This window comes from Neofelis nebulosa, chromosome 3 (genome assembly GCF_028018385.1).
Source record: "Neofelis nebulosa isolate mNeoNeb1 chromosome 3, mNeoNeb1.pri, whole genome shotgun sequence".
Taxonomy (NCBI): Eukaryota; Metazoa; Chordata; class Mammalia; order Carnivora; family Felidae; genus Neofelis; species Neofelis nebulosa.
The window spans coordinates 49652305-49674199 of NC_080784.1; the positions used below are offsets into that span (position 1 = coordinate 49652305).

Consider the following 21895-nt stretch of genomic DNA (forward strand, 5'->3'; position numbering starts at 1 on the left):
CCCCCCCCGCCCCTCCCCCATTCTCACAAGCACATACACTCTCTCTTGCTCGCTCTCTCTTAAAAAAATAAAATCTATCTCCTTTTCTGGGAAAAGCCACCCCACCCCATGCAGATGAAATATTTGTTTATATTTAATTTAATTTATATCAAGAGTAGTTTATTAAGCCACTGCTATGTATAAAGTATTGGACTAGACTCTTTGGAGGAGATAAAAAGATGAACAAACAAACCTGCCATCTGTCCATGGTGACATTTGGGCCTCACCTCCTTCAGCCCTTGCTCAGACCTCACCTTCTCAATGACGGCCACCCCAACCACATTTTTAACATAACTACCTGCCCTCCGGCTCTCCTGATATACTTCTCATCCGTACTTTAGGCTTTTTTCCCCATAGCGCATTTCTCCTTTCAACAAGCTTTTTATATTTACCTACTTTATTATCTTACTACTTATTGTCAGTTTCCACACACACACACCCCACCCCTGGGAGGGGATCTTTGTGAGATTTATTTCCTGATGTACCTTGTGCTAGAACAGTGCCCAGCACATCAAAAACATTCAGTAACTAGTTATTGAATGAAAAAAATTGTTTCTCCCAGAGCTGAGATACATTCCTTAAAAAAAAAAAAAAAGCATCAATCATTAATTGAGCATTTACTATGTGCCAAACACTTTTTTTTTTTAATGTTTGTTGATTTTGAGAGGGGGGTGGGAAGCAGGGAAAAGGCACACAGAAAGAGAGAGGATCCAAAGCGGGCTCTGCACTGACAACAGAGAAACCTATGAGGGACTCGAACTTACAAACTGTGAGATCACGAAACTGAGCTGAAGTCAGATGCTTAACTGACTGAGCCACCAGGTGCCCTGCCCCCCCACCAGATACATTCTTAACTACTTCTGGAAGAAGTTTCTGGAATTATTGAGAACTTATAACAAAACAGCCATTTCCCCAATGAATGCTCCCAGGAGTGAATGCAGCGAAAAGGTTCTGGTGAGTGAGTGGATGCATTCTTACAGCTTATTCACCTCACTGTACAGCTGACTTTCCAGGAAGCGGTATCCCATGGTTTTCCTTCCTAGATTATCCCTCAGTCACTATACAGCTGGGTCATCCATCAGTTGGTTCAAACGTTTCATCCTCGGAATGAAATGATGCAATACTTTTCCTTTTCGTATGTAAGTGTACTCATAGCATGATACAGAGAATTTATGCACTTAAACACATCAGGGAGGTTTTATCAATTCCATCACATGCCAACAAACGTGTATTTCAAAGGTATGTCATAGCCTTCAACATATTACAGTTTAATCATTAACAGACCCCTACAGTCTGGCTCCATGTGATGCCATAAATATCCACCCCTCCCCCAGGCCCACCAGCTGGGTTCCAAACAAGAGATAGATCCCACCCCAACCCAAAGACACTCATTGACTAGGGCACACTCCAAACTGCTCCTAACCAACACCGTTTCCACAGGAAAAGCTCTGAACCAACACATCCCAGCCTCATGACAAGTTCTAGAACACCCATCCAGAAACTGTGATGGGTAGCCAGATATTCATGTTGTGTGATAAATAATCTGAAGTTCCCAGATCAAAAAGGCTCACTCAAGGTCACAAAATTGGCTCACAGCAGTGAAATAAGGTCATTGTTTCCTACATCGCTGGATTTCACAAGTGACCTCCACGACTACAGCAGGCTTTGATTTCCAATCTTTCTTCTTCTCCTGGGGCCCCTGTGAGGAGATTACTCCTGAGAGGGGCAACGCCAGGGACAAAATAGTGGCCCTCCTTGGCGGACGCTCCTGTTCCCTGCTGTAACTTCTCAGACAGAAGAACTCTATCATCTTTATCCCCAACTTCCTAGAAAAAAATTATGTCACTCTCTTGCTACTATGGTCTGCCTTGCTTAGGTCCCAAAGCCATTCGGATGCACCTGTGTTACACATCTGCCTCTCCATTTTCAAAGGGAAAGGACACCAGGGGAAGTAAAAAGCCCTGGTTCTCTTCACTGAAGAAGCCTCATTCAAGGCCAAGTATATTTGCCCCATGGCCCAGCAGTGACAATACCCCTTGGGCTAGACATGGCTATGGTAATTGTTAAATCTTACACTACCCTCTGCTACTTCCCATCACTATTTAACTCTGCTCGTCTCTATTTCAGAAGCTAGCTTTTGCCATGAAACAAACCACTCCAAACTCGGTGGCCATTTAGATCATGCAATTTGGACTGGTTCAGCCGAGCAGCAACTGTGGTATGGGCTCAGCTAACCTCAGCTCAGCACACTCATGTGTCTGAAGTCAGGGAGTCAGATTTTTTTTTTTTTAATGTTTACTTATGTTTGAGGGAGAGAGACAGAGATACAATATGAGCAGGGGAGGAGCAGAGAAAGAGGGAGACGCAGAATCCGAGGCAGGCTCTAGGCTCCGAGCTGTCCACAGAGAGCCCAACGCAGGGCTCGAACTCACAAACTGCGAGATCATGACCTGAGCCGAAGTCGGACGCTTAACTGACTGAGCCACCCAAGAGCCCCCAGTGACTCAGCTTCTGAGGGTGGGGCTCACTGCCAGCTGGGGTTCTGGAGCAACTGGACCACATGCCTCTCATTAGGCTTCAGGCTAGTCATGTCTTTGTTCACATGAGGGTTCAGGGTCTCAAGGGCAACAGGGCTTCGTCATGCAAACTTCGAGTTTGAGTGTTTTATGTCTGTTAATTAGTGTCTGTTGGCCAAAGCAAGTCACAAGTTTAGTCCAAGAGTTGGGACTCCCTTTTTAAAAGAAGTTACAAGGTCACATTGCAAGTGCATGTATACAGACAGGGAAAGGAATTGTGGCCATTTTTTACAATGTTCCATCGAGATAGGTATGGAAGGGTTAAGAGATATGTAAGCTCTGATACAGGGAGAACGTTGGGAACTTAGTGATTACTAAATTATCTAGTCACATCTGCTTTCCTCAAGACACTTGCTTTAGGGCACCTTGTACATTCATTCATTCATTCATTCAAAAAATACTACTTGAGCACCTACTATGTGCCAACCCCTATTCACTTGTGATAGAAATAGACAATGTCCCTGCGCTTACTAAGCTTACAAACTAGTAGGGTACATTCAGAGAATAACTAAACAAATGTAGAACAGATCTGACGGTGAGTGCTATCAAAACCTAACAATAATTAAGGGTGTGAAAAGTCACAGGAATTTGGTGTTATTTTTTTATCTAGGGTAATCACAAATGATCTCGCTGATGATATCTTGAAGTAGAATGCTTGAAGAGAGTGAGGGAACAATCAATATGGACAGTTGGAAAGGAGCAATCCAGGGACCAGAAGGAGTAAACACGGAGCCCTCAGGTAGGGATCATCTCTGCTTCTTAAGTAACAGCAAAGAGGCTGATGTAGCTGCTGTGGGGGGAATGGGGGGAGACAGGGGCTAAGAGAGAAGTACCAGTGGGCCCAAACGTATTGTGAAGGATAAGCCGTGCTAAGAAGCTTGGATTTTACTCTGAGCGAGAAGGGAATCCTTGGCCGGTTTAGAACACAGATGTGCTATGACCCGTTCACTCTGTTAATTTTGTGCAAAATACGCTCTGGCGAGGCAAGGGTAGACGCGGGACACCAGCTGTGAGGCTGCTGTTCTGTCACACTGTGTTCCCAGGCTACACGGATCACAGCTGATAAATATATTGCTCAGTTCTGTTTATGACCTCCTGTGTTGGGTTATGCCTGAATTTGGCAGGATGGCCAAGGGAGAGAAATCCTCCAAGACCTTGCTCACAAAGGAAGACGTGAGCTTCCTTACACCCGCCTGTCGGGAGGTTGAGGCACGGAACAGGGAGGAAGGACATGTCTGTCCTGAGTCTAGCTATCCAGCCACTTTAGAATCCATCTGTCTCCCTCCTTCACTGAGGAGACCATGGGAAGGATGGTGGCTGACAAGCTGGTGCCAAAGAGCAGAAAAGAATAGGATTAGAAAGGAGTCACCACCGTGGGAATAAGGCCAAAACAAGACAGATGGCCCCAGGTTCTTGGTATTTATCACAGGGCAGAGCCAGGTCCTTTCAAGGCACAGGGAGCTCTGATGAGTGAAAAAACAGTGGGACTGACCCTCAAGGGGACCGACTCTTGGGAGAAGTGACCCACTGGACGGGAGGAGGGAATGGGTGTCTGTGGCCCGCTGTCCATTTGGGAGCTGGATATCACCAAGAAACATGAGAAAGCACCAAAACATGTCTAATCTCCCAAAGTTCACATCATCCTTCCATCTCCATCCCCTCCCCGCCCCCCACATTCCAGTGTTCTCTGAGCCCCTTCACCTAAGGGTTAAAGTCAAGCAAAACTCAGTGGGAAACTAAGACTTTCTATTCTCTTGTCAACTGGGTCCAAGCAAATGGCATCCTCTTACCTTCCCAGATGCCTCACTGGCTGCTCTTTTCTCCCCTCTATTGTCGCCCTTTCTAACAAAGGGGGCCCTGCTGCTGGTTGCAGTCAAATATGGGAGAGACGTCACCAACAGGAGGAACAGTGATAGACCCCAAGCATCAAACTGGTCATTCCAGCCCCACCCCACACAAGGCATGCCTGTCCCAGGCAGGAGCGGGCAGACTGAGTTTTTGCGAGATGCAGAACACAGTGAGTGGTGAGGAATGTGGGCCTGGCAGTCAGGGGCCAGTGGGGGGTCTTACCTTGCCATGGCCCTTCCTCGGGACCACTTCCTTGCAGTGTAACCTTGGACAACTGACTTAACGTCACTAAACCACTAAACGTCAGCATTACATTCATAAAATGGCAATAATACTAGTTATCCCCCAGGGTTTGTGTGTGGGAAAAATGAGAAATTACACATAGCGTGCCTTTGGCATTGTATTTGACACACTGTAAAAAAAAAAATGGGACATATTATTATCATTAACATTATGTTATTAAGAAGGGAGGCTGATATCCAGCTGCCTCTGCACAGAAGCCGGTAAATGAGTAGTTGCACGGCCTAGAAATATGGATTGGCATGTACAGGCAGTGTTCAGAGCGGGCTTGCTGGCAGGGGATTTTGGGAAGGAAGCGTATCTTCTCACTGGTGAGTTCATTTAAAAATAATATAAAAGCACATTTGGTGACCTGGTGGTGAGTGTGGTCCCAATACCGGAACGTTTCTCTGACTGCCCTGCAGACAGAAGGTCGTAACAGGTGGTGGTGGCTGGTGGCAGGGGGCGGGGCCCCACGAGCCCCTCCAGCAGCACCTGCAGTGGCCCCGGCCTCCCATCCCGGGCCTTGTATCCTTCTTCGATTCTCTCCAGGTGGGCAAAATGCCACTCACGACTCATTGCAGCAAATGTCTCCAGATCCTTTTAAGAAATGCTCACAAAATGGTCTTCCCGTATTTGCTTCTGATGGTCAAATTAGAGAGCTGAAAGCTTAAATGAAAAAGCTGAAAGGCCCCAAGGCCAGAGAACAGGAGAAAAAGAGACCTCGCGAGGCAGAGTTGAGAGACATTCACTTCCCGCGCCTCCTGGATATGATCCAAGCTGTTAGAGACGAGCCTGCAGGAAGCTACCAGGCCGCCTGGCTCCCGGGCCCCACGCTGCCACCGACATGCTGGCTGATGGTGGGCTCGTGTCCTCTCATCTTTAAAAATGAAAACATCGTCTGGATCATTGTTTCTCAAATTAGACAGCTACTTCAGAATCACCTGGAGAATTCATTGGAAAATTCAGGATATTCACTTGAAACCACTGGAGTTCAGGAAGGTGGGTAGCAGGAATCTGTATTTGTAATATTCCCTTCGCAGTCAAGTCTGAGGCCCACTGGCCTATGAGAGATCCCTGAGACAGACACACGTCTGCGGGTTCTAAGACTGCCGCCCACCTGGAGGAAGGTTCTAGCAAGCTTCGTTTCTCCTCTCAGGGCACTTGTGATCTACGAGATGTCGATAAAATGGTGGGCATAACAGTAAGCATAGCTAACATCTGAGGTGTCGCAGGCAGGAGGAAGCTGTCTTCCCTGCTGTTCTCTTCCAGCCAGGACCTCCCCGCCCACCGCCCCGGGTCACAAAAGCTGGCTACCTCCGACAGCCACTGTTCCTATGTGACTCAAGTCCAGCTCTTACTGAATGCAGACCACATATGCACAAAGCAAAGTTTATGGAGTGTTCATCTTATGTCAGTCTCTCACATGTATTACTTTATTAACCATCCAAACAATCCTGTGAGGGGGACACTTGGCTGGCTCAGTCAGTAGAGCATGCAGCTTTTTTTTTTTTTTAGTTTTTTTTTTAATGTTTATTTATTTTTGAGAGACAGAGCACGAGTCGGGGAGGGTCAGAGACAGAGGGAGACACAGAATCTGAAGCAGGCTCCAGGCTCTGAGCCGTCAGCACAGAGCCCGACGCGGGGCTTGAACCCACAAACCGTGAGATCATGACCCGAGCCAAAGTCAGACACTCGACTGAGCCACTCAGGTGCCCCTACTCTGTCCCCATTTTAATCATGACGACACTGTAACACCAGGGTCAGTGATGTGTCCACAATCACGCCAGCTGAAAAGGGGAGAAACCAGAATTTGATCCCAGATAATAAGATGCCACAGTGAGTGCTTTTATGTTCCCATATGTAATTTAATCTCCAGGGGTGGGATTTCAGGCATCAGTTTTGAGAGAGAGTCGTAAAGGGTCACAAATTCCTACAGTTCACCAGTGAAATAAGGAAAATTGGATGCACATATCTTAGCTGTTCTTTTCAACCTTAAAACCCAATTGAACTGAATAAAGTTGAGTGACCTCCATTACCCAGGCCAATGGATCTCTATATGGGGAGGGCAATCTGGAATATTTTAGGTTGTCACATGACCGGGGACTAACAGCATGCTGAACCTGCAGTGGCTAAATGGTCTGCGGCTCTCAAGACAGGCCTACGTGAAGAGCTGCCCTCCCCGTGCAGTGACAGTACGCACGGAGGAAGTCCCACAGGCAATGGAGATACACTGTCCAGTTAAACTGTTCTCACAGGGCTCCCCCAAGATGGGGCAGGGGGCGGGGGGAATACTGAACAATCAGAGTCTCCCGGGCCCTCTCACTTGGTCTTAGCCACCTGGACGTTCCTGTTCCAAGATTCTGTGTATGAGAACTTTGGCAATCTCATACAAGGTTATCTCTATCAGGGAAAAAAAAAAAATCACACTGGCATTTGGGTGTCATCCCATCATCTACCTGAATTATATGGAATGTCTTGTTGTCAATGATCTATGTGGGGAAAGATTGCAACCGCATAAACAAAGGCAGTATAAAAATATGCTCCTTCTTTGAGTCTGCACCCAGTAATGGTGATATTAATCACCATTATCATTATAGTTATCCTCCTCGGCATCATCAGAATCAATTCAGCAACTGTTTCTTGTGGTGACGTCTCCTTATTACAACATGGTATTAATTTTATCCGAGTTGATTTTCTGCTCCTACTGCTGAACAGCTGTGTGGGAGTAAATATCCCTCAGTGAAACACCAGCTCAGGCTGCCAGGACTCAGGAAATTGATCCAGATGTGAGCAGGACCAGGGGGGGCAGCTGCAGAATAGAATAAACCAGTGTCTGTGCTAAATTGAGTGATCGGTGTCCAGTTTTCGGGATTCTGGTTCTTCCTTTCCACTACAGTGAGCCATCAAACAGTTAACAGCTTGCATGTTGCTTTTTATTAGTTTAATCTAGGTCAGAAACATTCATCCTGAGGAACTTTGGTGCCTTCTTTATCAAAAAGGAAAAATACAGCTACCAAGAGAATAACCACATGGATTCCCTAAACATCTGATTAAAACTATAACTATCCCAAATTTCTATTGTGGTTATTGGGGAACAAAGCTGTCTCAGCACTTTGATTTTTTTTTAAGTACATTTCAAAGCACTTTAGTTTGTGACTTCTGCAAATTAGAGCTCTCACGCTTTTTTCCCTAGACAGACTAAGGCAATTACATACCAGAGCAACAGCTATTTTGGTCCCTCCCCTTAGAGTCTCCAAATGACCGGCGAAAGTGCCAGAAGACCTGTTGATTTGTATCTCTCTCATTGCTTTTTATCGTTCCATTGCCTCTGGGACATCACAAACTATGTTTACTTCTCTTTGTCTTAAGGATCTAGCGCTGAGTTAAGAATCAGATCTCTTAGCTACCCCCTCTTAACTGTTTGTTTGTCCCTGTGATCTTTGGTGAAGTTACCTGGACCATCATTTCTTCATCTATTAAAAACGGGAGCAATTCTACTTTTGGAATATCTATCTGAAGAAAACGAAAACCTAATTCAGAAAGATATATGCACCTCTATGTTCCTTGTAGCATTCTTTACAACAGCCAAGATATAAGAGCAACTTAAGTGTCCATTGATAGATGAATGGGTAAAGATACCGTGTGTATCTGTGTGTGTGTGTGTGTGTGCATGTGTGTGTGTGTATGAAATGGAATGCTACTCAATGATAAGAAGGAACAAAATCTTGCCATTTACAACACGGATGGATCTTGAAGGTATTATGCTAAGTGAATAAGTCAGACAGAGAAAGACAAATACCCCATGATTTCACTTATAAGTTGAATCTAAAACACAAAACAAAACCAAGAAAATAAAACAAGACCTAGATGCACAGATACAGAGAAGAGTGGTGGTTGCCAGAGGTAAGGGGTATTTGGCGGGGACTGGGGTTGGGGCCACAGGCATAATGAGTGAAGGTGGTCAAAAGGTGTAAGCATCCAGTTATAAATAAGTCACAGGAATGTCATGTACAGCATGAGAAATATAGTCAATAGTACTCTATTAACTTTGTATTAACTTTGAATGACAACAAATGGTAACCAGACTTACCGTGGTGATCAGTTTGCAATGTGTACAAATGTCGAATCACATGTGGGATACACATAAAATTACTATAATATCCTATGTCAATTATACTTCAATAAAAATTGTTAAAAAAATTAATTTTAATAAAAAAAATAATAATAGCTGGTCTTTTCCTGCTCACGAGATGAGCAGCAGTGGGATAGGCAAGTGACATCATGGGGCTGAATGCAGTGTGACAAGCCTGCTGGAGTCCTCCAGGAAGGTGTGGAGAAGCTTCTAGAAAGACACCTGCAGTATATGACAGAAACCTCACTGTGTTTCCTTCAGCTCTACTATACTTTTTTTTTTTTAAGTTTATTGATTTATTTTGAGAGAGACAGAGATAGCATGAGCAGGGTAGGGGCAGAGAGAGGGGAGAGAGAGAATCCAAGCAGGCTCTGCACTGTCAGCATAAACCTCACATGAACCATGAGGTCATGACCTGAGCCAAAACCAAGAGTCAGACGCTTAACCAGCTGAGCCAGCCAGGTACCCCAATACTACCCTCCTTCTAAGAAAATGTCCTAAGAAAGGCTGCCATGATGGGCTCACAAGTTTTTATATATGAATGAAATTTACTTCTATATTTACAATAATGAAAAGTTACAACCCATCTATATCAACAATATAAGATTAGTTAGGTAAATTACATCCATACAGTGAAATATTATATAGCCATTAAATTTTGGTTTTCAAAAATTTGGTAATGCCATTGGAAAAATTCAAACAAGTAGGTTTTTAAAAAGGATTGAAAAGCATCCAGTTCATTTTTTTCAAACTTTGACACGTCCACACATAGAGTGTGTGCATGTGTGTTTATGTATAACATATAAATTTGTATAAAAGGAGGCAGGAGGGAAGAGGGGGAGGAAATTGAAAGAGAAGTACATCAAAAGTACTGTTTATCATCTGATGGGCTCTTTTATGATTTACATTCCTTATGTTTTCAATTTTCCAAACTTTCTAATAAGAATAGTTGGTACTTTTACAATCAAGAAAAATAAATATTTTAAAAACTGATTTTGTGTGAAACTATTGAAATTACACTTTAAAATAGTTTTAAGATGTGGGAAAACACCTATACAATAAGAAAATCAAGGTAAATTCTTATTTCACTTAGTGATATGCATTTAAGTTTCCTCCAAGTCTTTTCATGGAGGATAAATGCTTATGATGGCAAAACTACCCAAAGTCATGAATGAAGAAAAGTAAATACGTTAAAATATTAACATTGGTTATTTCTGAATGACAGGATTGGGGTGATATTAACTTTTTTCTCAGTCTTTTTAAAATTAGAACACAACAAAGAACAAAAGTGTCTTTTTAAGAATTAAATAGAAGTTCTGATAATGGCAAAAATGTGCATTTTTTAAATTTAATATTTAACATATTAAAAAGAGGGGCGCCTGGGTGCCTCAGTCGGTTAAGCATCCAACTTCGGCTCAGGTCATGATCTCGAGGTTTGTGAGTTCGAGCCCCGCATCCGGCTCTGTGCTGACAGCTCAGAGCCTGGAGCCTACTTTGATTCTGTGTCTTCCTGTCTCTCTCTGCCCCTCCCCTGCTCACACTGTCTCTCTGTCTCTCTCTCTCTCAAAAATAAATAAATATAAAAATTTATAAATAAAAAAATTAAAATTAAAAATATGCAACCATGGTAAATATTTATCTAATTAGTTATTTCTTGGGGTGCCTGGGTGGCTCAGTCGATTGGGCGTCCGACTTCGGCTCAGGTCATGATCTCGAGGTTTATGAGTTCGAGCCCCGCATCGGGCTCTGTGCTGACAGCTCAGAGCCTGGAGCCTGCTTCGGATTCTGTGTCTCCCTCTTTCTCTTCCCGTCCCCCGCTCACACTCTATCTCTGTCCCTCAAAAATAAACATTAAAAAAAAATTTTAATAAAATAAATAAAATATTAAAAATATTTTTTAAAACATTTGTGTATCCAGTTATATGAATTCCCTCCTCGTAGATATTCTGGTATATGGAGTGGGGAGGAACTTTCCTTGTTCTAAAACAAGTACAATGTGCCCAAACAAAATCTCTCTATAGCCCCAGAGAATAACGAGAGCAACCAGTGCCCAAACACCCATCTTGCCAGCCTATGTGGAGCCACTATGCCCTCCATGCCCATGAAGCTGTGAGCTCTTACTGCATTGCTACCTGGAGGGACGGGTTGACGCTGAGCAGGAAGAAGTGGGGTGTCCAAAAGTTTCATCTCGAGATCCAGCATCAACTATTCAAAAGCCTGTTTAGAGTAGCCTCTTCATATTTCCTCATGCCAACGGTGTGGAAAATCAAGCTGTGATCAATTAAACAAACACAGGAATCCGAATGAGACAAACATCCCTTCTTGGCTTTGAGAAATGTTGCGGACATTTTAAGAGATACATTTTTTAAAAACTGAATCCTGAGGACATGTGAGTCATTGCCCACCCACTGTAAAATGTACTAGTCCTTCCAATCTATAATCCAAAACACACACATACGCATTTGGACCTAAATTGCAAATTTTAGACAAATAGGCATAAATTATTCATATTTGTCAAATGTATATTTTTTAAGGAGAGGGAAATTGCTAATTCTATTAAGACTAAAGTTGAATTTTAACATTTATTTTTTAATTTTGTTTTAACGTTTATTTACTTTTGAGAGAGAGGGAGTGCGCACAAGCAGCGGAGGGGCAGAGAGAGAGGGGGATGCACAATCTGAAGCAGGCTCCAGGCTCTGAGCCGTCAGCATAGAGCCCAGCGAGGGGCTCAAACTCACGAACTGTGAGATCATGACCTGAGTCAAAGTGGGACGCTTAACCGACTGAGCCACCCAGGTGCCCCCTTGAATTTTAACTTTAATAAACATTTTTGAGGATTTTTTTTTAATCTGTATAATGATACAGGGAATTACTTTAAAGTCTTTGGGTTGTGCCTCTGCCTTGCCTGTAACAAAGGACTTGGACTCCCTCAATCCCTATGTCCTAACCCCAGCTCCACCTTGGCCTGGCTCCTGTGGTCTTGGTGTCTCCCCCTTCCGTCGAGCACAAAGACGACTGATCACTCTATATGTGACTGGAGGAGCTGTCTACCCAAAGCATATGTATTTAATCAGCTTTAATACCCCTGTAGTCCAGAGGAAATGAAATGCCTGGGACTGGGAATAATTATCATTTCCATTACATTAGCAAGGCTTGCTGGCATGCCAGAGGGGCGGGGCTCTCTCCATCACTCTGTAAACGCTGGCTGGAAGCTTAGGGGAGGGCAGCCGCTGACCGTCCAGTCAGTAACTGAAATGCACACGCACCAAACCTCCTCCCTCTCTTGCTCGCTGTTGTCCTCCCTCAATTTTCCCATCTACCTTGAGGTCACAGAATCTCCTGTGATTAATGAAGAAAGTGGCTGATCTTTCACATTTTCTTCAATGTGTCCTTAATATCACTCTTCATTAAAAGAGGGAAATCAAAATCTGTGGCCTTTACAAGCCAGTGAAATATTAGTGGGCACACAGGCAGTCCAAATAAGAAAGCTCCAGAGAGCATCTCGAATCTCATCAGAGGGGCCAGCAGCTGCTGAGCGAGACTGGGTTCTCCAACTCCACACCCCCCTCTCATATAGGGAGTGCTGGGTTACCCGGCTCCCATACCGTCCTCTCTAGGGGAAACTTCTGGAGGGGTGCCTGAGAGCACAGGAGAAGGCACAGAGGACCTGAGACCCTTTCTTAGCTCTCTTGCAAACTGTGCAAACTGCCTGGGCTATTTGACTTCTCTGAGTTTTGATCTTCTCTTCTATAAAGTGAGACCCTTCCTATTCCTGGCATTGTTGTAAAGATCAGAGGTGGTCGTATTTGTGAATGCTCTTTGTATAGCATAAGCCACTAGGCTGTTAACTAAGAAATATTGAACTTGTATCCCCAAATATATATGTATATATGCATATATATATATATATATATATATATATATATATATGTATATGTATGTATGTATAAAAGTTTATAGACACATATCTAATCTTGGCAGGGTGGGGGAAAACACACCCTGTCTTACACTGCAGGAATAAGGATAAACAAGTATAAATTTTGCAATTGACCAACGAATATCAAAAAGCATTCAAAACACATACTCTTTTACCCCAAAACATCCACTGCATGGCTCTTACTTAATTCTTGGCCATAGCATGTCAGATTGACATATGAGTTTTTGGCATATATAAGAATTACTTTGGGGCACCCGGGTGGCTCAGTCAGTTAAGCGTTCACCTCTTGATCTCCGCTCAAGTCATAATCTCACGGTTCATGAGTTCGAGCCCCACGATGGCCTTCATGCTCAGCACGAAGCCCTTTTGTGATTCGCAATCTCTCCCTCTCTCTCTTTCTGCCCCTTCCCCCCCTCAAAATAAATAAGTAAACTTAAAAAAAAAAAAGAATTACTTTGATTGAAGTCTTTTTTCGTTCTTCAAACTTAATAATACTCCCCAACTCAACACTTGTTAGGCTAATTCTAGTATTGAGAATGGTGTCAGTGACATCTGCATCCAGTAATTTCACATAAAAATAAAGTTTATTACATAATTTAAAAATTATTTACGACCTTTCATTCTCAAAAATGATCACATGTCAATGTGTGCCTATGTGTGCACGGGTGTGTATGAAAAGGTCAGAAAACGTAGTAGCAGGAAGTTAAAGAGGTTGGACGTAGGAGGTGAGATGAGGGCTTTGTTCCATCTGAAGAGCTGTTGCTTTGAATTTGTTTTATGATGAATATATTTGCTTTTGTATATAAGAAGCCACTTTTTAAGAATACAACATACATCAGCATGTGATTAATAATCTACATAGCGATGGGGCGCCTGAGTGGCTCAGTAGGCTAAGCATTCGATTTCAGCTCAGGTCATGATTTCATGGTCCATGGCTTCGAGCCCTGCATCAGGCTCTGTGCTGTCAGCTCAGAGCCTGGAGCCTGCTTTGAATTCTGTGTCTCCGTCTCGCTCTGCCCCTCTGTCTCTGTCTCTCTGTCTCTGTTCTCTCTGTGCTCTGTCTCTCAAAAATAAACATAAAAAATTAAAAAAAAAAAAAAAAGAAGAAGAAGAAGAATCTACATAGCACTAATCCTAACAGCCGCAAGAATGCAGAAGGGAAAATCAACAGGAGTATGAGGTAGAGGGGTGGGTCTGACTTAGTAGTGACAGACAAAGGGCATGCTTATCCAAAGATACAGTAGAGGGGCGCCTGGGTGGCGCAGTCGGTTAAGCGTCCGACTTCAGCCAGGTCACGATCTCGCGGTCCGTGAGTTCAAGCCCCGCGTCAGGCTCTGGGCTGAGGCTCGGAGCCTGGAGCCTGTTTCCGATTCTGTGTCTCCCTCTCTCTCTGCCCCTCCCCCATTCATGCTCTGTCTCTCTCTGTCCCAAAAATAAATAAAAAAGCGTTGGAAAAAAAAAAAAAAACAACAAAGATACAGTAGAAGTTAGAGTTCAGAGCCAAAAACAAAAAAAAAACCCAGGGGTGCCTCAGTGGCTCAGTCAGTTAGGCGTCCGACTTTGACTCAGGTCATGATCTCGCTCGTGGGTTTGAGCCCTGCATCAGCCTCTGTGCTGACAGCTCAGAACCTGGAGCCTGCTTCAGATTCTGTGTCTCCCTCTCTCTCTCTCTGCCCCTCCCCTGCTCATACTGTCTCTGTCTCTCTAAAAATTAATAAAAAAATAATAAAATTTTTTAATAAAAAACAAAAACTGAAGGAAAACTTCTGGCAGGGAAGTTATGGACAATAACATCTAATAGATCAGAGGCAGAAGATAGAACCTTAAATTTTATCCTATCATCAAAGGGGGCCCGTGGCCATCGTTGAGCCATTATGTTCAATCTTGAAATATAGATATTTAAGACACAGGCACGTCTATTTGAATATTAAAGTAAGATGCCAGGTATGTGGGGATTTATGAGTAATGAGCAGAAGGGACTATGGGAACCACTGGGCTGCTCTCAGGAGATGATGACAGCTGTGTTCCCTCTTTCAGTCACACCATGCCTCAAACCGTTCCCACACTCAGCTTAAAACAACAATACGTTATTTTTTATGATGCTGCACCGTGGTCTGGGCTCGGCTCTTCTGCTTCATGTGGCATCTGCTGGGGCCGAAGGGCCCAAGAAGGTTGGCACTCGGATGCCTGCTGCCTCGGTTCACGTGCCCACAGCATCTGAACTGCCCTCTACAGCTAGGGGCTGGCCGGGAATCAAGAACCGTGAAGAATCTGCAATTTACCCCACGTGCAAGCTAACAAGTTAGTCTGTCGCACTTTCAGAGATGCCGGCGGAAGTCCTATGTGAGCAACAGAGAGGGCCTTCTTACTCGTGGTGCCGGGTGCAGCAGAAGCTTCAGGTCTGCGTCAGGGTCCCCCTGCTGTCTGTCCCCTGGCAGCAACGTGGAGTGACTCAGGTAACTGCCGCTCACAGAGTAGCTCTGCGCCGCAGCTGAGGAACCCTGGGCTTAGCAAACTCCAAATCTTACAAGGGGGCTGCTAACAAACATGGCCAACTTTGTCTCCGAGGGAGGAAACATTATCGCTATTTACCCTGGTCAGGAAACAAATCTGCCCTTGGCCCAGGAGGAAGACCCTATCTCTGTCCTCCCAGGATCTTTGTTAGCCAAACATCCTTGAAAAGACAGTCCAAGACAAAAGCTGTCAAAACATGTAGGAACACCATGGAGGACTGAACTCCCAACACTGAATATCACTCTTTCTAGGTATGACCTCTCCATGTGGTAACTCTTCACAGCCTGAGGGGCTCACGACAGGCAAACCTTCTATATGGCGGCAGGTTTCCAAAGGGCAGAGTTGGAGGCTGCCTACAGGCACCAGATCGCTTCTAGAGCATGCTATTGGGTCAAAGTCCACCCCAAATCCAGTGCAGATGGAAGAGTGGACTCCACCTCTCAATATGAGGAGCAGTGTTTGCTACAGGGAGGGGAAGGATTGACCATAGCCATGGTTGTTGCCTATCTACCAAACTCCCTGCCAAGTGGGAGAAGTGATTTCCATATTGTGGGAAGTAAGCATTTAATGTATGTATAACATTTTAGAAAGTAACAGTATTTTTTTTTTTAAAGTGACAGATGAGAACAGAAAGGCTGGGTGGAAAATGTGATCCTGCTCAAGTATACCCTGGACAGAAAAATGTTAAGAATTGCTCTTTCAAAGACCCCACAAACTCATAAGTGCCACAACCCTGACTCTACAGATACTCCCAGACTTACCTATTGGAAAATATGACTAAGAAGTCTTGGATGGGCACAGGAGATATGTGCTTCCAGACTACAGTTCCCCAGATTAATCTGTTGCCTATTCGTGGCCAAGAACCCTCTAGCGTTGGTTTTCCTTGATGGAGACTTTCCTCCATCTACAGAAAGTATGTTTTGTTTGTATCTCAATTGCCAATTTTTGTGGTTTCTATTACTTCCATAGCAATATACATCACCCCTCATGGTGTTCCCTAGCTCGGGCTCCACACTCCCCCAAGGGGGTTTCTCTGGGAATTTTAAGAGTATTCCCGATCCTACTGTTAGTTAGTGGTTCTTAAACCTGGCTGAGCATCAGAAGCATCTGGGTGGATTTTTTAAGTACACATCCCCATATGATCCCAGATTCACTGGTCAGAGTGTAAGGATGAGGTCCAGGAATCTGTGGGCTCCCAGATGATTGCCATGTGGCCAGTCTGGCTTATCCTGAGCACCCAAACCCGGGAACCTGTAACTGAGCTGAGTTTTGTACAGCCACTTTCTCACTGTCGCGAGGACCCTCCGCTCTCCCCCAGTGACGCCATCCCATAATCGGCTACTGCCCCTGCCCCCGCTTCAGATCAAACCCTCCACAGTGAGGCGGCACCTCAGAGAGAAGTGTACTACCTTAGGTATCAGTGAAATGAGGGAAAGCGAGTCACTGGAGAAACTCCGTTCTTCAATAAACAGAACAACTGCCATGATTGTTGGTGCTTTGTTGGTGAAGAAGGAAAAGCAATACAAGGTTTCACAAGCAAGCAAGTCACAGCCTTAAAAATTGAGAATCTGTGGTGCATCCCTGAGGTGCTTGGCAACTTCTGCTCAGTCCACCTCCAGAATTCCAGAGTTGCCCGGCAGGTCTGTTTTCAAGCAATCGTCACACAGGTCAAAAGGGAAGGGAAGGCCACCTGCTTGTCCTACACCAGTGTTCACTGCTGTCATCTTTCCAACAACTATTTTTACTTGTCATCTTTTTCATGAAGAAGACACTTTAACCAATATATTTCTAAATGAAACAAGAAAGCCTTTTCAAAATATTTATACTTCATGTTTCTGTTGTGCCGTGAAGAAATGACAGTCTCAGATAAAGATTACAAACTGATCTCCTGAAGGCTGGCTGTAGCTTTTTAGTCATGCTTTGCCTGGTCATCACGGGCTTTTTCTTTTTATAACATTCAGTTATTTTGACACAGCAAGCGCACGCGCGAGCAGGGGAGAGGCAGAGAGAGAGGGGGAGAGAGAGGATCCCAAGTAGACTTGACGGTGTCAGCCCACAGCCTGCCATGGGGCTCGATCCTCTGAACAAAGAGATCATGACCGGAACCAGAATCAAGAGTCGGAGGCTTAACCAACTGAGTCACCCAGGTGCCCCCACCATGGGCTTTTTACACATCGTGCTGACATCTTGAAATTTCACATAAAAATCCAGATTTCTAGCATCTCCTGAAAAGTCTCAAAGTCCCTGGACTCACTCTTGAAGGCCACAGTCATCGAGGCTGAATAGGATTTTCTCTCACAGATGTGGCGTGAGCTCTCCAATGTGCCACATTTCCCGTATGGCCTAGGACAAAGCCTGTCAACTTCCCAGTCCCTGAGGCATCTGACTCTGCTTCCCATGCTAAGTGATGGCATCTCTGTAGCAATCAATACGCAAGATGATTGGAAAGTATTCTGAGAGAAACAAATGATATCACAGTATGAAGACTAAGGGAAGTTTTAGAACAAAGAAGCAGCAGAAGTCAGCAAAACTCCAGCAAGGACCAAACGTCAGGAGACCTGTCATTAAAAGATCTACACACTAGTCTCAGCTCTGCTGCTTAGCCAAGAGAGACTCCAACCCTAGCAAAGAATGTCTCTGTGCTTCTGAGTCCCCATCTGTGGCCCAAAGGAAGGAAGCAAACTGATGTCCTAGAATCTCATGGCTCTAACACTAGGGTCAGCAATGTGCAGCCAGCCCTCAAGTCAAATCTAGAGTGCTCCCGGGGTGCCTGGGTGGCTCAGTTGGTAGGTCGTCCAACTTCGGCTCAGGTCAGGATCTTGCAATCTGTGAGTTCGAGCCCGCATCGGGCTCTGTGCTGACAGCTCAGAGCCTGGAGCCTGCTTCGGATTCTGTGTCTCCCTCTCTCTCTCTCTGCCCCTCCCCCGCTCAAGCTCTGTCTGTCTCTCTCTCTCTCTCAAAAATAAACATTAAAAAAAAAAAATCTAGCCAGCTCCCTGTTTTTGCATGGCCCCCTCGCTAAGAATGGTTTTTGTGGTTTTCCGTGGTTAAGAGAAAAAAAAATCAAATGAAAAATTATATTTCATGGGCCAGGAAAAGTACATGAAATCCTAATTTCAGCAGCCACAAATGAAGTGGTGTTGGAACCCGGCCACGCTCATTCATTTACAGACTGTCTACGGCTGCTTCCACGGTACAACGGCGGAGCTGAACAGCTGCAACAGAGTCTGTGGCCCGCCAAGCCTGAGATATTTACTATCTGGCTCTTTACGGGAAAAGTTTGCTGACCCTGGTCTAAGATATCATGCTTAGCTGCTCCACTGACACATAAAACTCTACCATTCTTTCTAAAAGAATGTGAAGGCTCCAAGCGATCATGTCAGTAGCAGGGTCTTTGAAGCACGACCCAAGCATTTACATAGGCCTTTTTCCCACTGGGAATGATAATAGCAGCAGCTATCACTTAGTGAACACACACCTTATTCCAAGCATTTCACAGCGTGTTATCTCCAGGCAGGTTTCATCACCCCTCCTTTCAAAGCTTGGGAAATCTAAGGTCAAATAGTCAATGAATGGCTGAGAGAAATTTCAAACTTTAGTCGGCCTGACTCCATAGCCCAGTTTGTTACAATATAATTGCCACTGTTTATGTAGCAAATGCCCCTCCCCAGGGACACAAGGTCTGAAGATAAATTGGGAGGAATAGCAGACTCTACTGGAACCAAAATTTATTTTCTCATCAACTCCATCTCACCCCTATTTCTAAAATCTCTACATAGAATAGATTCCCCTGACTTAATTTCCCCTTAAGTCTCTTTTTTTTTTTTTTCTTTCCATCAAAAACATTGCCATAGGGATGCCTGGGTGGCTCAGTCAATTAAGCGTCCTTGATTTTGGCTCAGGTCATGATCTCACAGTTCGCAGGTTCAAGCCCCGAGTCAGGCTCTGCACTGACAGTGCAGAACCTGCCTGGGATTCTCTCTCTCCCTCTCTCTCTCCCTCTGCCCCTCCACCGTGTATGCTCGCTCTCAAATAAATAAACATTAAAAAAGAAACAAAAAAAAAAAAACATTGCCATAGAAGCTGAGGGTACCCAATGTTCTTTGATGTGATGATAAGATGCCTGGTCCTCATGAACCCAAAACTCCATCTGCCAATGATGTGCTCAGCCGTGGGTGTTCACCATTTCACATTAACACAGCCTCGAAACCACCTCCTTTACTGCACGCTGCCATTCTTGATGGCCGTTCACCTTCATCCTGGCAGTACTTTTTTCACTTTTTTTAGTTGAATCAGATGTTCCAGAATGGAGAGACACTCATGAAGCGGTATACACTCGTGCCTTGAAGCAAAACTAAACCACAAATAGAGAAAGGGGGAAAGCGGAAAGAGAGAGGAGGCAGAGCAGTGGTGAAGGGTGGCTGACGGGAGTGAAAAGAGATGAGAACAGGCATCCCATGCTAGGAAGGCAGAGAGATGGGTGGGTAGAGGGAAGAAGGAAAAGAAGAAGGATGGCCAGTAGAAGAGACGTAAAGAAGAAAGAGTATGAGACATATGAGGAAGCAAAAGGAGAGGAAGCAAAAGGAGAAGAAGTAAAAAGAGTCCATCGTTTTTCCCAGAGGAGAAAGCAAAAATCCAACCACCCTATTTCCCTAATCTTTTTCCCAACTGGATCCCTCTGCAACAGTTCCAATTTGAATCCAAATAATGTCTGAGATTTGGGATTCACTAGTAAACTAGCTCTGATTCCCTAATCCCAGCACCGGATGTTTGGGGGTGTTGGGATTTGGAGTTAATTAATTCAGCCACCTGTAACATTCATTCAGATGTTGCTACCTTTTCATCTTCGTGCAAAGTTATTTGCAGATGCTGACTAACTGCTTTCCCCACCCCTTCCTTCCACAGCCCTGAAGAGCTGTGTCCCAGCCTTCCCAGGCAACCTCTAGCCCCAAGCTCCTGTAGTTCCAAGTGCAGACCTTGAATGTCACGTAGAGATCCCAGAGAGAATTTATAGTTTTCTATGCTCCTTAAACTATGTGTGTGACCTCTTTATTGTGTGGGCTTCATATCCATCTCGCTATGGAAAATACAGAGGAAAACCTATAGTAGGTAAAAAGGGTGCGATTTTAGTTTCCCAAGCATAAGTGCTCATTGCTTTATGAGATAAAGCAGATTCAAAAGAATTCCACAAAGAGAATTTGGGGCCAGCCTGACAACTCTCCCTCAGCTTGCCTTCATACAAGTGTAGAAGCCTACTATTCAAAACGGTGACCTCACTGGGTGTTTCCTCAGACTTTTGCTGTCATACCCAAATAAAGCGTTTATAGATACCCTGCAAACAGTGATTGTAGCCATTAGAGTTTAAAAGTACTAAACTCCTTACCACTGAGTATTAACTGAAAGCTTTAAGAGGAGCAACAGAGACAGAAGTTTGTCTGAAGGACATCAGTTAAAGTCATTCCCCCAGAATATTTGCTTAGCACATGCTGCCACCTGCTTTGCCCAGGCTAAGATATGGGAGTCTTTGCGACCAGGCAAAACATCAAGTGCTCTGCTGTTTTGATACCATTTTGTAGCCCCCTTCTCCCTAGACCCCTTATGGTGCATGTCCTCTACCTACTTTACAGAGAATTGAAAATAAACAAACTTGTGGAATAATTGGAATTAAAACCCTTGCCCCTGACTTCAAAAAGAACTTCCCATTGTTTTTCCACTATATCACATTCCTCCTACTTTTAGAAATAAAATAATTTCTTCCGAGAACACAGTTCCCCTCTACTTTGTAAGGTAGATGTTTGTCTGACCAACAAGCAAATTTAAGAAACTCGCTATCTCTCCTTCCATCTTTGAAAAACAAGGCTGTATGTAAACAATCTAATCAAACATAGAATTTGTAATATCCGTTGGAAATTGAAGGACATTAAAAATGGTGGCTTCTAATAAGCATGCTGGGATTGTCATCTGCATGGCAAAGGATCTCTTGGGAGAAGGGAAAAGATTGGTCAAGCACAATTATCTTGTATAACAGTTAAAATTTTTAACCACTCCAATATGTTGATGGTGAGATTTAATCTTAGTGTAAAGATACCTTTGTGAACCATTGGGATTTATCATGCACACAAAGCAATTTAGACATGCATGGTTCTTGCCTTTAAGGATCTTTCTAAAATGGAATCCCTCTCCATGGATAATCATTTGTATTGGTGGAATTTCTTGCTAAGAAAACAAAATGTCTTTCAAAATCCCAGGTTGTTATCAACTTGTCATATTGGAAAGATAATACAATTTCAGCTGAATATTCCCTCTCCAGTCAAACGTTAATGAGATAATGAGCTCAGTTTAATTTCCTGGTAAGGACACCATTTTCAAATCACTAAGTCCCCAGACAATTCTGGCATTTCTCACCACCTTCATTCTTGGTGCCTTCATTTTTGCTGCCCTTCATTTACAAAGAAACCGTACACGATGCAGCTTCCAATTTTTAGCACAACCTTTCCCCAGTTTGAATTTCATCTTAGCCTATATTTTATTTGCCTAGCTGGTCCCACTGCCCATCGCCTTCATTAA

At 44.1% G+C, this 21895-nt stretch overlaps 1 long non-coding RNA gene across 1 annotated transcript in view; it reads right to left on the reverse strand.

Annotated features, from left to right (window-relative positions):
* Positions 1 to 10990: 10990 nt before the first annotated feature.
* LOC131506765 (uncharacterized) overlaps positions 10991 to 21895 on the reverse strand; it is a 70904-nt gene continuing 59999 nt past the window's right edge. The window contains exon 3 of the long non-coding RNA XR_009259133.1: positions 10991 to 11148. This is a non-coding gene — a long non-coding RNA (uncharacterized LOC131506765). The remainder of the gene's footprint in view (positions 11149 to 21895) is intronic.